Source organism: Hyperolius riggenbachi, chromosome 1 (genome assembly GCF_040937935.1).
Source record: "Hyperolius riggenbachi isolate aHypRig1 chromosome 1, aHypRig1.pri, whole genome shotgun sequence".
Lineage (NCBI taxonomy): Eukaryota > Metazoa > Chordata > Amphibia > Anura > Hyperoliidae > Hyperolius > Hyperolius riggenbachi.
In genome coordinates, this window is record NC_090646.1 from 536782915 (window position 1) to 536800757 (window position 17843).

Consider the following 17843-nt stretch of genomic DNA (forward strand, 5'->3'; position numbering starts at 1 on the left):
GGTGTAAACACAAACAGTCTAATTACCATAGCCAATGCCTAATGATACCCTATTGGGGTTCACTTGTTATACTCAGCTCAACTAAAGATAATATTTCCGAAGCCTGCACATTATGTCATTTTTCTAAAAGTCCACATTTACCGTACATTTTTTTTCTTCCTTTTGGATAGCATAGGAAGATGTTGAGAACTTCTGAGTATTTTTTTGCTTGGTTCTGTCTGTGTCTCCATCTGCAGTGATCTTCCCTGTCTTCCTGTCTGTGGGGCTTGCATGGAGCTTTGTTTAGGACCACCCACATCCTTCTGTTTATGACAATACTATAAGGTAGTGGTCTACACTACAGCATAAGCTGAGAGGGATTAGTATCACAGCGCTGTCACTCTCATGCTGTCATCATCAGTGTGCTGCCTCTTTTCCTGCCCAACCAGCAGGACATGACTAGTTTGCATTACTATACCATGTACAAAGTGAATTCATCCAGTTGGTTGGTCTGTGTGCTCAACTTGTGGCCCTTCATTGCCTTATCTATGGCTCCAAAAGCATTCAACCCATGAGAGAAATCCCATTATCAACTCCTTCAGTATTCATTTTAGGAACACAGCCATGTTTATGTGCAGTTTTTGCCCCAACAACGAGCTCTGATCTGTTTTTAGTAACATGAAGACCTCCTTTCTAATCATGATGAACATATTTCATCCAAATGGACTCAAACGATCTAACATTAATGGTACCAGTTATAAAATATAGCCTTGCTTTACTAAAGCTATGTACACACACTAGATAAAAGTTGGTTAAAGCCAGCATGATAGATACTTCACGATGCCCAAGCAACACCAATCGCATTGTCCTCACCACTCCCTTGCCCTTGGAAAGCTGCTGCATCATGCGCTACTTGTCTTTCCTACGCTCCCCTTTATAGAAACAAAGAGCATGAAGCCTAGCAATGTATCTGTGCACCATAGGGCCCCAAACTGTCACTTGAGGGACTGATTTCCGATCCCTGCCAAGACAAAAAGATCACAAGTGTGTATGTAGCTTGAGGTGCTGATATCATCCAACTGCTCTGAGTTCCTGTAAACTACTGGAGATGCTGTACACAAGAATATCCCGATCAGAACAATTCTGCTACAGCTGAGGGACTGGGTGGCTGCATGCACACACAGAAACACACACACAGACACACAGACACACACACACACACATACACACACATACACACACACACACACAAATTTAGACACACACACATACACACACACACACACACACACATACACACATACACACACAAACATATGCAGACACACACAGATGCACACACACATACATACACACACAGATGCAGACACACACACACAGATGCACACACATACACACACACAGATGCACACACATACACACACACAGATGCAGACACACACACACAGATGCACACACACACACACAGATGCACACACATACACACACACAGATGCAGACACACACACACAGACACATACAAATGCAGACACACATACAGATGCACGCACATACACACATACACACACACAGACAGACACACACACAGATGCACACACAGACACACACCATGACGGTCTTAGAAACTAAAGTAATTGGACAATGATTTCCAATAACAATCAATCTTCTTCACAGACAATTCAGGCAAATATTGCCAGACTGGGCAGCTCAATTCTACACTGATTTGAAAGGCCTGAGGACCCGAAGCCAGTAACTGCAGTAATTCAAATGGTACTGATGGATAGCAGGAATCTTAGCTGTCTCTAGGTTACAAGGCAAGGACTACAGATAGCCAATGGAATGCTTAATAATTCAGTTTGCAAGCAAATTGTAAGCAAATTTTATGTAGCTTGGAACTGGGCAAATGAAATGCACTTCTTGCCAATTTTGATTGGCCCAATTATTATAAGCTATGCACTAGAGGGAACCTGATGTGAGAGGGATATGGAGACCGACATATTTACTTCCTTTTAAACAATGCACATTGCCTGCCTGCTGATCTTTTGCCTCTAATACAGGGGTCTCAAACTCAATTTACCTGGTGGGCCGCAGGAGGCAAAGTCAGGATGAGGCTGGGCCGCATAAGGGATTTCACAATCGTGGCGCATCGCCGCCTCTGCCCACCCCTCTCACTCTTCCTTGACAGAGAGGGGCGGGGAGAGGTGGCGATCCGTGCAGTGGCAATCCGTGCCGCGATTGACGTCAGGAGAGGCAGAGCTAAAGCTGAAAGCTCTGCCCCTTCCAGGAAATGCCGGCGGATTGCCCCCCGGGCGATTTGGGGGCTCTGCAGCCCTCGTTTAGCGGCAGGATGCGGCGGATTACATGGGAGCAGTGAAGCGAACTATAAGGAAGCTTTTGCCGGCGAGGGCCACAAAATATTGTATCGAGGGCCGCAAATGGCCCGCGGGCCGCGAGTTTGAGACCCCTGTTCTAATACTTATACATAAAACCTGATATTGGAGGTTTCTGTGATCGGCTCACAGTGATCACAGGCCACGAGGGGCATGGCAATAGCCATAGCAGCCATAGCGGGGGCCTGGAGCATAGGGGGCCCAGGTGGTATTTAAAGTGAACCTCCAGACTAAAAATCTACTCAGCAGCACTGAAAAGGCCTGGTGTTTCTTTAACAGTTTTACAGCATCAGAACTTTGTTTTTCTTATCCAAGCCTCATTTTTGGCTGCACAGAAGCTAAGCTCCGCCCCATCAAAGAAAACTGCCCAGGCATTTTCCCCCTGGTGCTGTGCAAAGCATGATGGGATTTCTGATGTTGTTCTGGTTGCCTAGCAACTTGGAGGGGTGATCAGGACACAGGACAGTTGGAACTGTGTCTCATGCTCCCTGTCACCTCCTTTCAACCAAAAAGATTGCTGCCCCAATGAAATCACAAACTTTTGCCGGTTCTTTTAAAACAGTGTGGGTAAGAGATTATATTACCCAGGGTCGGACTGGGCCACAGTAGTACAGTTTTTTCCCTCGGTGGGCCCCCCTCCAGGTCTCTGGTGCCCCCCCCTCCTTGTCTGACAGAGCACCAATTGCTGCCTGCAGCACAAAAATGCTCTTCTCAGTGCTGTAATCACTCACGCTGAGAGCAGTGGCGCAGCTAAGCTATAGGCCTCGATGCAAATTTTACAATAGGGCCCCCCAAGCACTCTATACATAACAATTGATACGACGCACCAAAACCTGCCAATGGCAACTACAGTGTCAGAGGTGCAAGAAGGGGATGGGAAATAGCTTGTTAATGATTACCACTGTTCAAAGTATCTATAGAAGTGATTATTATGAGCAAAGGACCAATAGAGAGGTAATACTGTAGTTGAGGGAGGGCCCTTCTGGGCCCCTCTGCGGTTGCAACCTCTGCAAAGTAGGACATTACTTTATATTGAAGGAGGGGACTCTATGCAAAGTTTTGCTGGGCAGCAGTGTCTCTGAATTACAATGCTGCTAAGATCATGTACATTTGGCCCTGTCCATAATACATCATGACCACGCCCACCTTCCGGTGCATGGTCACGCCCTTTTTTCACCGCAATCATGGGATGTGTAGGCCCCAGGTTGAAATTTCTTTGGTGGGCCCCCAGTGTCCTAGTCCGACCCTGATATTACCTATCTATTTTAATGAACATAACTAATGTAACTTAATGACAGTATGTTTGTTTAGGCTGAAGTTTCCTCTTTAATTTATTCACCATTAATTTTCTTGTGTTCCTCCTCCCTCATTTTTTCTCAGTGTCCATCAACTATGGGCAGTGTTGATGGCATGAGAATGTAAATTGCCCACTCAACTCGCATCCATAGGGCAGGGGCAGGTGGCATTGCTTAAGAGAGCCTAAATCTGAGGACCCCATGAAAGTTTTGATACGGGCCCTATGTTCTCTAGCTACACCACTGCAGGCCACCAACCCGCTGCAAAGATGACAGTGCATTGCAGCAGTCGTGTAAATCAGTGGGCGATGCAGGGATATACATGTTGGGGGTGGCTGCTGTGCGCCACGCATGTACGGAAAGACATGAATACGAGGGAAAACCCAAGAATCCCAGTGCCATGGCATGAAGCGTGCTGATATGAACCTTCTCATACACATTCATTGCACAAGCGTTTTGGGGGAGGTTTTAAAAATCGCCTGCGCTTGAAAAAAGGCTGAAAACGCCTCTAGTGTGAACGAGCCCTTAAAGAATATTTGAGTTGAAACTTCAGAGTGTTATTTTATTCATCTTTAATCTCCATTCCCCTGCTGAGAAATTGCTTGCATTGCACTTGCAGTTTTTATGCATTTTTCATGCATTTGCGTTTTTAAAGATGGTGGTGGCCTGAATTTGATGCAGCAGCCCACTTTTCAATTTTAAACAATGTTGGAGGAGTAGCTAGGTAGCATTGTGTTTTCTGCTTGTACTGCTGTGTGTGCAATATGGTCAAAGCTTTTATTTAGTTTCTTTCCCTTTCAAGACTGCTTAACATGGCTTACATGAGGCCATGATCAGTAATGCAGTAACACTGCATTATGTATTTTACCCCGTTTTTAAGATTGGCATGTCGCCCCCAGTATGTACAGACTACAAAGTAAACTAATATACTATGCTTATGCTGATAGTAAACAAATTGCAGTATGTGCTGATCTCTGCTGCCTCTAGTATTTACTGTATAAGCTGTTACACTGTGCTTATACTGATAGTAAACAAAGTGCAGTGTGTGCTGATCTCTGCTACATCTAGTATTTATTGTATAAGCTGTAATTCCAGGTACACACGATACAATTTTCTGACAGATTTACTGTCCGATCGATTATTTCCAACAGGTCCGATCTGATTTCCGATCAATTTTCTGAACAATTTTTCATAAAAGTGAACGAAGGATTGATCAGAAATCAGTTCAGACCTGTTGGAATTAGTTGATTTGACAGTAAATCTGTCAGTAAATTGTATTGCGTGTACTTAGTATTACACTGTGCTTGTACTGATAGTAAACACAGTGCAGTGTGTGCTGATCTCTGCTATCTCCAGTATTTAGTGTATAAGCTGTTACATTGTGCTTGTACTGATAGTAAACAAGGTGCAGTGTGTGCTGCTGATTTCTGCTATCTCCAGTAGTTACTGTATAAACTATTACACTGCTCTTGTACTGATAGTAAACAAAGTGCAGTGTGTGTTATTCTCTGCTACCTCCAGTATTTACTGTATAAGCTGTTATAGTGCTTGTACTGATAGTAAACAAGGTGCAGTGTGTGCTGCTCATCTCTGCTGCCTCCAGTATTTACTGTATAAACTGCCACACTGTGCTTGTACTGATAGTAAACAAAGTTTGTGTTGATCTCTGCCACCTCCAGTGTGAACAGCATAAACTCTACTTGTACTAATAGTAAACAAAGTGCAGTGTGTGCTGTGCTGATCTGACTGGTTGCTGAGCAACCCCTTCTACAGTAGTTTTCTTTGCACCTGTCTTGATAAATTCGTCCTATTGTCCTGCAGTCACATCCCTCCCCATAATCTCCTTCATAGGAATGAGCGAACTGAACATCCTCAACTTTTTACAGACAAAATGGTAAAAACTATCAAATCTATAAAAAACATACAAACAAAAAAAAAACCCACAGCAAATCCTCAATAAGGCACCTCAGCACAAGTACAGAGTACAACACTTTCCATAAGCAGTTGCAAGAAAGCAGCAGGCAGCCGAGGAAGGGCAGCTCTTCTAGCCAATAGCCATTACTCAACTTTCATTAGCTTTCTGGTCTCTTTCCCCGAGCTCTGCAGAGATGTGCAGGAAAAGTGGTGATCACCCCGAGACTCATCTATCACTTGTACAGCAATCAATGCTTCCCATTAGCGGAAGATGTATGTCAGTTGCACACAAGCAATCATTACCCTAAGAAACCAGTGCCACTTATCCGCATATTTACAGCCAAACGCCAGATCATCTTCTGTATTCCTCCCTATACCAACTCACTCTCATCGCAATTCCAAACACAAAAGTTTCCATCAGCCGCAATAAAGGACACAAACATTCTAAACCAAAGTTTAGCTAGAAAGTCTTGATTCATCTAAATAGATGCTGAGAAGAAAATCCAGTAAGCACAATAATAATAATAATAAACTTTCTTACCTCACCGACTCTGATGATGCTCTCCAATAATCTGGATCATGAAGATCCCAATGAAGTTGTCTGTAATCTCAAGAAACTTTTCACCATAGCAAGTTGGAGAAGTAATGTGAAGAAGTAGCTAGGCAGGACGCTGTGCGGATGGCCGACCCCTGCTGGTCCTGGGAAGAGATGAGGATGTGTTGTGCAGTCTCCCAGCCTCGCTGACTGCTGTCACTGCTCAGCCCCATTCACTGGCACTGAGGCTGCAGGAGGGGCGGGGACGGGGGACCCCAGGCACCATTCACTGGCTGCTTCTATTGTAAGGGCTGCTGAGAAGCGGCCGCAGCATTTCTTCTCTTGTGGCTCATGCTAGATGTTGCAGTGGTTTTGTCTGTGTAGCACAAAACAAAAGTGATGATTTTTCCCATTAGCACATGAATGTTTGAGCAGAGACTCATTCTCTCTAAAACCAGGAACCACATTGCACTGCTTAGGTCTAGTTTGCTTGAAGTCTCTCCAGTGCAACCCTATCCAACTCTTCACTGTTTCTTTAATAAAGTTTTTAGAAACATGGGGCTGGTTGACGCTGACACTTGGGTGGCTTCTGGCGGCGGGCTCGTTCTGCCAAGGCTAGAAGTTTTTCTGTAAACGAGCTTTTATCATTGGTTCAATTCTTTCCTCATAGGGTCGTGTTTTGACCCCTGTAAGCCCCCCTGCACGCTGCAAATGTGATTTGCAATTCCTGTTTACGATTCCAATTTGCGATTCCAATTATCCCTGGATGCTATCAAAACAAGAAGAAAATCACAGAAAAAATGTAGCATGCAGTAGCGATTAAAAATTGCAAATCGGAATCGCATGTCGAATCACATCAAAATGCAATGTAGCGTGCAAGAGCCCTAAGAGGACACGGAATTGCCAAACGAAGCCAATCCTGGACGGAACATGTAGCATCAAGAACGAAACAAGACATCAATCAAGAACGAAACTTATGACCTGTAGAGAGTCTAGGGCCCTGGTGGATGCTAGCCCCACCAAATCTTACTGAAAAAGTCAGGTGACCATCAGCGGAGGGCAAAACCTGCTATCTTGCCTAGTGCCCCATTTCATCTTAATCCACTTCTGTCCACGCCCACTGAAAACACATTCAGCGCCCGTGTAAACTGGCCCTTAGGCCCCCTGCACACTGCAAATCTGATTTGTGATTCTGATTTTCCCTGGATACTATCAAAACAAGAAAGAAAAACGCAGAAAAAACGCAGCATGCAGTTCCGATTAAAAATCGCACATCAGAATCGCATGTAAAATCACATCAAAATCGGAATTGCATGTAGTGTGCAAGAGGCCTTAGAGCAATTATAAATTGCTGACATGATCCTAAGCAGGAAATTTGTATAGACTGGGATGCAGGTTGTTCCCAGGAAATACTTTGGGGCCTGTTTATAAAAACAGTTATATTTTGTCAGAATCCGCTCTGCTGACCTTGATTCCTTGGACTGTGTTGTTTCCTATGCAGCTTGCATGGTTCAGTCTAAGGAAAAGAGGCCTTTCTGTCAGTTTGCAAGGCTGACTGATTTGCATCCACTTGTCATGCAAATTGCTTGTCTGCTTCCTTTGAAGGTTTCTAGTATAAATGTCATTTCCTCCCAGAATTCCTCGCTCTACATAGTTTTCTGATTAAGGAAACTTACCTTGGAGCCTCAGCCTCTTTTGTATCTTGTGCGAATATTCTAGTGTAGTTAATTATTGGGGAATGCGTTCTGCACTTCCTATAGTACAGTCAGGTTCTGTTTTATTTGTACTGTTTATTTCTGTCTGTATTATCTTGTCCTTGCGATTGTACTGTCACCTGCGGTGGCTGACGGTGAATCGTTTGGTCTCGCTCCTAGATCGCATTCGCCCTAGCGGTAGAGGCGGTGGATCTCCCTTGTCTGACTCTTGGAGTATGGCCTTGGCTGCGGTTGCTATTGCTTGCTCCTTCAGTCTGTCTTGTCTGGCACGAACGCTTGCTGTTGTCTGGGGTGAGGCAACCAATTAAGAAGCGTTCGGGTTATTTGTCTGTCGTCATATTTCTGTGTTCATTCGTTAGTTAGGGTGGGTAGGTTTTGTCACTGTTGCGCTTATCGTGCGGTGGCCGTACCGTTAACGCATTTGTCTCTGTTTCGCATATCGTGCGGGGACCACGTTTAGCTAGATCATTTGTTATTTTCCTTGACGTTCAGGTTGTGGTTCTTTGCTGTGTCTTCCTTACTCCGTTCACGCTCTGTCTGTACTCAGTCTTGTGTTGCTGATAGCAATCACTTTTCTTGCGATTAGCTTTCTTGCTCTGGTCTGCCTCTGATGTGATATGTCTACCGTCGCGGGGTGGCGACTAGATTTGTGGACATTCATGTTGTTTGTCTTTGTCTTTGCTTTCTTCTGACTTGTTGCTTAGTTGCTCAGTTGGGCAATTTCAATCTGGCATCTGTGGTTGTACAGGGGACTTGTTCCATCTGCTGGTTGGAATTCTCCTCTGTTGTCCTATCTTGCTTAATCGTGCAATTTTAATCTGGCATCTGTGGCTGTGCAGAGGGTTTATTCCTCTGCACTCCACAGCTCCATCTGCCGGTTGGAATTCTCCTCTGCAAATCTATACTGGGTACTTTGCTTCTGTGACTGTGGCGAATTCCTTCTGCTTCAGCGCACATGGTGTGCGCTGGCTGGAAATCGCCCGCAGATCATTACATTAGTCGGGAAATTTCAATCTGGCATCTGTGGTTGTACAGGGGACTTGTTCCTCTGTACTCCACAGTTCCATCTGCTGGTTGGAATTCTCCTCTGTTGTCCTATCTTGCTTAAAGGGAACCAGAGAGGAACGGGGGGTTGAAAAAAGAAAATGATTTTATACATACCTGGGGCTTCTTTCAGCTCCATAAGCCTGAATCGCTCCCACGCCGCCGTCCTCAGCTTCCTGGATCCGCCAGTACCGGGCCCGTCACTTCCGGCGGACGCGGCCAATTGTCCGCATCACAGGGGCTCCCTCCATACATGTACGCATGCGGCAGCGCAGTAAGCAGCCACATGCGTATCTGTATGGAGAGAGAGCACCCTGTAATGCGGAGAATTGGCCGCGTCCGCCGGCCGACTTGTCGACTCGCGGCAATGACGGGACCCGGTGGCGGCGGATCCAGGCAGCGGAGGACGGCGGCGTGGGAGCGATCCGTGCGTATGGGGCTGGAGGAAGCCCCAGGTATGTATATTGAATCCTCTCTGGTTCCCTTTAAATCGTGCAATTTCAACTGGCATCTGTGGCTGTGCAGAGGGTTTATTCCTCTGCACTCCACAGCTCCATCTACTGGTTGGAATTTTCCTCTGCAAATCTATACTGGGTACTTTGCTTCTGTGACTGTGGCGATTTCCTTCTGCTTCAGCGCACATGGTGTCCGCTGGCTGGAAATCGCCCGCAGATCATTACATATTTAAACATAATGGCACTTTCTGACCTTCATACTGCCAGACTTCAGAAAAGTGGTGACCAGCAGGATTGACTGCCACTTTTAAAAACAATTGCCATTTCCTCAAACCACCACTATCTGAAGCTCCGCAAGCTCTTGTGGTGCCTGACCTTAACTCCCCACCTTGTGGGATGCCTAACCTTAACCCCCTCGGGCGGGCACCTACATTTTTCTCTCCTGGTGGGTGCCTAATCTTAATCTCTACCCCCAGTGAGCACCTAATCTTACCCCCCCCCCCCTTCTGATGTGCAACTAACCTTAACCTCATGGCCACATAACCTTAACCCCACCACCTTAACTCACAAACTTATTTGTGCACCCGCTATGCAAAATTCGGCTACTAATAGCGGGTACAAACGCCCGCTGTTAGTAGCTGCAGTTCTCATAGCGGTGCCCAAATTTGTTTGTGCTATTTTTAGCTATTCCGTATCTGATGGATAATATTTATAAAGAGCAATCAGTGTGGTCACCAGTTCATAGCTCACCAGGTAGCGATTTCATAGCAGCGAATGTCATAGGCTTCAATGGAGCAACTAGGTGTGTTCAGCACTTCGGACTTGGATTGCTACTTTTAAAAGTATCGTTATATTGTAATAGTCCATTCACGCTAGAAGCGCTTTTCTGAGTGTTTTGCGATTGATTAATGATTTTTAAAATCGCTCCTATTCACTTTCATTAATATCGCTGTCTAAATCGTAGAAAAATCGCAGCAATATCACAATTGCGTACGTGAAAATCGCGGCGATTTTTACAGCAATTTTAATGAAAGTGAATGGGAGCGATTTTAAAAACCGCTAATCAATCGCAAAACGCTCCGAAAATCGCTTCTAGTGTGAATGGGCCCTTACAGTGCAAGTGAATTGGCTGACTTCTGTGTAGCGAGATGTAACATCTTCTCATCTACAATAACTTGTAGCGCATCCTATAAGTGTTTTGCATTGGACACATTTTACCCATAGATACATTGCTCTACAGCCAGAATATTCACTATCCTGAAGATCGAAGTCAGAACTGTCTGACTTTCTCTCTACTGACTTCTTGCTAGACCCCCTCCAGTCTGGCTTCCACTGTCATTATTCCAACAGTCCTTACTGTAAACCATGGAAACCCTGTGTGAAAATATTATGGCAAACCCCCAACCCCATCTAAGTTCCACCTACCCCGCCTTCCCCATTAACAAAAGTCTGCGGTTCTCTCAACCAGATGCTAGTGTGGCCAGTCCAACTCCCAGTCATAGTAAAGGGTGGTCGGTATAAAACTCCCCCTCCCTCCCCTTAGTGTGGCTAGTATAGAAATCTGTCCATGGCCCCTCCTACCCTCCCCTCAGTAAGTGTGACCAGTATAGAAATCTGTCCATGGCAACCCCTCCGCACCCCTCAGTCTGCCAACTCTCAGTTACGCACGCCCCCCTCCAGGCCCCCTCTATGCACACTCCCGTGTGTGTTATTTACATTAGGAAGCCTCTCTGCTCTCTTGTCAGTGAGAGAAGAGAGCTGCCTTTTACAAGCTGGATAAATGGTCCTCTCAGCTGGCTGGGCTGTCACATAGTGAGGAATTACAGACACTTGCAGAGCTGTCTGCAGGAAGAAACAATCAGCCTGTCACTCTTCAGTGGATGAGAGCTACAGGGGGAAAAAAGGTAAACACACAAATGATCTCTTGAGATTCAAAAGGAAGGCTGTATACAGCCTGCTTGTGTATGGATGGATTTTCTATGTGTGGACATACTGCACATCAACCTACTTCCGGTTTTGGCGGCCATTTTGTTTGTTTACAACAAACTTTTTAAAACTATTTTTGACTACTTTTAATGCTGCGGGGAGAGGCAAAATGGTGACAGAGGGGAATAGGAGATGTCCCCTAACGCACTGGTATGTTCACTTTTGTGCGATTTTAACAATACAGATTATCTTTAAATTTCGCACAGTAGTAATTTTGCTATGAATTTTTTTGCGAAAACACACACTAATGGATATTCACAACATACTAATTTTTCTGAAAATGTGTTTTCTCATGTCCTTAAACTTAAAGTATATATGTAACCAAGAAAAACCCCTTCCCCTATGGGGTACTTATTTCTGGAGGGAGAAGCCTCAGGATGCTAATGAGGCTTCCCCTTCCTCTTTAGCCTCAGGGATCCAGCTCTGGCTCCCCTGAAAATTCCCCCAGCAAGCACTGCCCAGGTAAAGCAGCACGCAGCAATATTTACCTTCAGGGCTCCAGCGCAGGCACAGTAGAAGCTTTCTGAACAGGCTCCATCGGAAATAGCCAAGCCGGACTTGGTCCGTTCTACTGCACAAGCCTGAGTTGCCTGTAGAGCGGCCATGAGGGGGCTTGGTTATTACCGACAGGAGTCCGATCACAAAGCTTTTTCTGCGCCTGCGCTGGAACCCAAAAGGTAAATATTACCGTGCTTGTAGTTCAGAATCAGAATCAGAAATCTTTTTAATCGCCAAGCACGACTGGGTCGTGCCCAGAATTGGGTTTGGCACATACAATTGCTCAGAGAGAGAATGAGAGTAGTATCAACATAAGAAAAGAAGCACAGTCATGCAATAGTACAGTATAAGGGCATAGACATATCAAAACATACAGTATAATCAGTAGTACATATTAATATTTTGACGAGCAGCGGTATAGCGGTAGTTCACAGGGTGCAGTTTAAACAGTTTTATACTAGACAGTCCATCAGGTCGGCAACTGCAGCATTTGGGGGGGGGGGGGGGGGAGCGTTAGAGATGAAGGGAGTTTAGAAGGTTGACAGCAGAGGGGAAAAAGGAGTCTCTGTGCCTCGAAGTTCTGGTGTAAATGGCTCGAAACCTGCGGCCTGAATGGAGCCGGCTGAAAAAGCGGTGGCCCGGGTGTGAGGGGTCACTAGCAATTCTCAGTGCTCTAGATCGTAATCTGGAGATGTGGAGGAGGTCGAGTGAGGGGAGAGGTCTACCGATGATTCTCTCCGCCAATCTAATGACCCTCTGGAGCTTGTATCTGTCGCTGTTGGTGGAGCCAGCGTACCAGACTAGGATGGATGAGCAGAGGACGGACTCAATGGTAGCTGTGTAGAAGTTCGTCAGCAGCTCCTGAGCCATGCCAAACTTCTTCAGTTGGCGGAGGAGAAACAGCCTCTGTTGTGCTTTCCTCTGGGTCAAGGCGGTGTTTGCCTTCCAGTTTAGGTCCTTAGAGATGGTAGTGCCCAGAAGGCGGACACTAGCCTCTCTTGCCACCTCTGTGCCATTAATGTAGATTGGTGGTGGAGTGGGCGCCTTCTTACTGAAGTCCACCAGCCTGTTCTCCTTACACCACTGGCAAATTCTGTCAGCCTCGCGACGATAATCCTGCTCGTCATTGTTTGTTATAAGGCCAACAATGGTGGTATCATCAGCGAATTTGATGACTTTTACCGAGTCCACAGTGGATCTGCAGTTGTTTGTATAGAGGGAGAACAGGATCGGTGACAGAACACAGCCTTGTGGAGCCCCTGTGTTTGTTGTCCTCGGATGAGAGGAGATATCCCCCAGTTTGACAGCTTGGGACCTGTTGGTCAGGAAGTGTGTGATCCATAAGTAAAGGGTGGGGTGGACATTCAGTGCCATGAGATTGTTTTGGAGTATGCGGGGGCAGATGGTGTTAAATGCTGAGCTGAAGTCCAGCAGGAGGATTCTGACATATGAGTTTGGTTTGTCCAGGTGGTTGTTTGTAAGCTCCAGGCAGATGTTGATGGCATCATCAGTGGATCTGTTCGCTCTGTACGCAAACTGTAGCGGGTCCAGTAGCGCCGAGGTAGAAAGCTTAAGGTGGGACCAGTGGCGTCCCTACCATAGTGCGCAGGGGGGCGTGGCGCACCGGGTGACAGACACCCAGGGGGGTGTCACCACGACCCCCCATAGCAGCACAGCAGGAGGGTGAAAGCAGCGCTAGAAGGAGGGGCTGTGGAGGCAGTGGTGGGGAGGGGGGAAATATCCCCCCCCTCCCTCACCTGGGACCCCTCCTTCTGCTAATTAGGAAGCACAGTGGGCGGCGTTGAAGACAGACCTGTGACGACATGACGCTGCGCTCCGGCTCCACGCTTGGAACGCGGAAATGAGGTGAGTAACTCTTAGCACGCCTCCGGCCGCCCCTGCACTGCCCAACAGTTAGCTATGGAGGGGGAGAGAGGCAGAAGGAGGGGTCCCAGGTGAGGGAGGGGGGGGGGATATTTCCCCCCTCCCCACCGCTGCCTCCACAGCCCCTCCTTCTAGCGCTGCTTTCACCCTCCTGGGGGCAACTATACTAGCTATACTGGCTGGGGGCAACTATACTAGCTATACTTACTGGGGGCAACTATACTAGCTATACTGGCGGGGGGGGGGCAACTATACTAGCTATACTTACTGGGGGCAACTATACTAGCTATACTGGCTGGGGGCAACTATACTGGCTGGGGGCAACTACTAGCTATACTGGCTGGGGGAAACTATACTTACTGGGGGCAACTATACTGGCTGGGGGCAACTATACTAGCTATACTGGCTGGGGGCAACTATACTAGCTATACTTACTATAGGCAACTATACTAGCTATACTGGCTGGGGGCAACTACTAGCTATACTGTCTGGGGGCAACTATACTTACTGGGGGCAACTATACTGACTGGGGGCAACTATACTAGCTATACTGGCTGGGGGCAACTATACTAGCTATACTGGCTGGGGGCAACTATACTAGCTATACTTACTGGGGGCAACTATACTAGCTATACTGGCTGGGGGCAACTATACTGGCTGGGGGCAACTACTAGCTATACTGGCTGGGGGCAACTATACTTACTGGGGGCCACTATACTGGCTGGGGGAAACTATACTGGCTGGGGGCAACTATACTAGCTATACTGGCTGGGGGCAACTATACTAGCTATACTGGCTGGGGGCAACTATACTAGCTATACTGGCTGGGGGCAACTATACTAGCTATGCTGGCTGGGGGCAACTATACTAGCTATATTGGCTGGGGGAAACTATACTAGCTATACTGGGGGCCACTATGCTAGCTATACTGGGGACCATTATACTACCTATACCGGGGCCCACTATACTAGCTATACTGGGGACCACTATACTACCTATACTGGGGGCCACTATACTAGCTGTACTGGGGACTACTATACTACCTACACTGGCTCCTGGCACTACCTAAACTAGGGGGCACCTCTCACTACCTAAACTATCTAGGCCAGCCAGCCCAACATCGCCACCAGCCAACCAGCCCAGAATCATTGGCAAAAAGGCCACAGCATCACCCCCAGTCAGGCCAGCATTTACTTCAACCAGCCAGGCACAGCCACAGCATCACCGCCAGCCAGCCCAGCCACAGCATCACCGCCAGCCAGCCCAGCCACAGCATCACCGCCAGCCCAGCCACAGCATCACCGCCAGCCAGCCCAGCCACAGCATCACCGCCAGTCAGGCCACACCATCACCGCCAGCGAGGCCACAGCATCACTGCCAGGCCTTTCAGTCCACACATCATCCCCAATCCAGCCAAAAACAGTATTGCCAGCCAGGCACAGCAGCCAGTAGAGGAGAATTCAGAAGCCAGGTGAGAGGTGTCTACCATATTAAGGGGGCATTCTTCCCATTTATGTGAAATGCTGTCTATTTATGTGCCTTATGACTGCTGAATTTGTCTTGTTAGTGGCCTCATGATTTCTGAATTTGTCTTGTTGGTGGCCTCGTGATTGCTGAATTTGTCTTGTTGGGGGCCTCATGATTTGTTGGGTGCCTCAAGATTTCTGAATTTGACTTGTTGGGGGCCTCATGATTGCTGGATTTGTCTTGTTGGGGGCCTCATGATTGCTAACTGTGAGACTATGGGAAAAGCTGAATCATAATCATATGAGAGAATAGCCTTTTTTTATCTTTTTAAAACAGAAAATTAAAACTGGGGGGAGGGGGTTTCTAAAGCAATACATTTTTCAGGAATAGGATGGATGAAATTGTTTATCTTCACAGTTTATTTTCAACTTGGATTTTCCATAATGTTCACGTATGAGTTGAAATGTTTGTATTTAGTTTAAATTGCTGTTGGCGCTTTGCGATAGATAAGTGACTTTTGGGTTGCAGTTTGTGCACTCAGCCGCCAAAAGGTTCGCCACCACTGTCCTAATCTAATGTCCCACCATTGCTAAGTTCATGTAAATTTGTCTCCACCTGTGACCACACCCACATTTTGGTCCATGACCACACCCATTTTTCAGCGCAGCCGCACAATATAGCCCCATTTTTCGGCTAAGCGCGCCGCACGTTGTCTTCCTGATTGGGGGGGGGGGGGGGTCTGTGGATAATGAGCACCGGGTGCCAAATACCCTAGGTACGCCACTGGGTGGGACAGGACCACCCTCTCGAAGGTTTTCATGATGACAGATGTTAATGCCACAGGTCTGTAGTTGTTCAGGTCGGAGATTCCCTGCTTCTTGGGGACAGGGATGATGGTGGACTTTTTGAAGCACACAGGGACTTTGCTTTCCTGGAGGGACCTGGTGTAGATGGAGGAGAGGATGGGAGCGAGCTGCCGTGCACCGGTTTTTAGGCAGGCTGGTGACACACCATCCGGGCCGGAGGCTTTCCTGGCATTCAGAGTTGTTAGATGGTGTAAGACATCTGCCTCGCTCACAGCTGGAGGTGGGATGCTCAGCCCTCGGTCATTATCATCCGCAGTTGAGGGCTGAGCATCTGGGGGTATTGCTAGCCCTCCCGGTGCCTCCTGGTTCTCGAACCTGCAATAGAAATTGCTGAGGTTCTCGGCTAGCTCAGTGCTAGGCGTCACATGTTGTGGGGGAGATTTGTAGTTTGTGGCAGCTTTTAGACCTTTCCAGACAGTGCGTAGGTCATTCGAGCGAAGGTTGTGTCGCATCTTCTCCGCATACTCCCTCTTGGCGGCTCTCAGCTCACGCTTCAGGTTGTTTCTTGCCGACTTGAAGTCCTCCTGTTTGCCGGATTTGTGTGCGGCTTCCTTGCTTCTCCTCAGTTGCCGAATCTTGTTGGAGAACCAGGGTTTGTTATTTGGAAAGACTTTGAAGGACCTGGATGGAATGCAGGAGTCTTCACAGAATCTGAAGTATGAGAAGACATTGTCCGCCCACTCATCCAGATTCGGTGCTTCCAGGGCTTTCCAATCTGTGCAGTCGAAGCAGGCTTGGAGTTGGAGTTTGGCCTCCATCGACCACACTTTGGTAGACTTTAGCACTGGTTTTGCTGACTCCAGGCGCCTCCTGTAGGTGGGGATCAGGTGGATGAGAGAGTGGTCGGAGGAGCCAACAGCTGCTCGAGGGACCGCTTTATATGCGTCTTTCAGCACTGTGTAGCAATGGTCAAGAGTGTTCAGGTTCCTCATAGGACAGGTAATATGCTGGTGAAACCGTGGCAGCTCCTGGTGAAGGTTGGCCCTGTTGAAGTCTCCCATTACAATGAACAGCGAGTCAGGAAGGGTTAATTCCCACTGTGTGATGGTGTCGCTCAGGTCACACAGGGCATGTTTAACTACAGCGTCAGGTGGAATGTACACTCCCACGAGGACGTAGGAGGAGAATTCCCTTGGTGAGTATGTCGGCCTGAAATTTACGATTAGGAGTTCCAGCTCAGGGGAGCACTTCTTGGCTAGTACAGATGTGTTAGGGCACCACGTGTGGCTGATGTAAAAGCAGATGCCTCCCCCTTCTTTTTGCCCGAGAGGATGGTGTCCCGGTCCGCTCGAAAGAGGCCGAAGCCAGGAAGGTGAAGGGCATTGTCCGGAATGTCATCATGCAGCCACGTCTCTGTGAAGCAGAGGATTGGGGTATTGCTGCAGAGCTCCCTTTTGTTGCTGAGGAGACAAAGTTCGTCTAGCTTGTTTGGGAGTGAGCGGACGTTTGCCAGGAGGACTGAGGGGACAGCCGACCTCAGTCCTTTCCTCCTAAGTCTCACTTGAGCCCCAGCCCGACTACCTTTCTTGCGCCAACCTGCGAGGGGTTCACGAGCTGTGCCGGAGATTTGCTGGGCATGGTTCCAGACGGTGTTGAACAGCAGCGTGCCCTCAGGGTGGGTGGCGTAAGTCTCCCATTGCAGAAGCTGTGACCTGGTGTAGGTGGTGCACTGGATGTGGGGAGGCATAGGGGAAGCAGCCGCGCTATGTGCAGCACAATGGTTCAGCAGGGTACACAGGGTACACTCGGTGTGGCAGCAGGCCAAAGAGCCAGCAGGGAGATCAGTTGGCAGTTAACACTACAGGGATGTCGGCA

General features: G+C 47.6%; 1 protein-coding gene across 3 annotated transcripts in view; it reads right to left on the reverse strand.

The window, feature by feature from the left end:
- The window catches only part of MEGF10 (multiple EGF like domains 10), a 156607-nt gene extending 150293 nt beyond the window's left edge, over positions 1-6314 (reverse strand). For all 3 annotated transcript variants that reach the window (XM_068246753.1, XM_068246769.1, XM_068246752.1), the window contains exon 1: positions 6120-6314. The gene's annotated coding sequence lies outside the window, so the exon portion shown is untranslated. The remainder of the gene's footprint in view (positions 1-6119) is intronic.
- Between the last annotated feature and the right edge of the window lie 11529 nt (positions 6315-17843).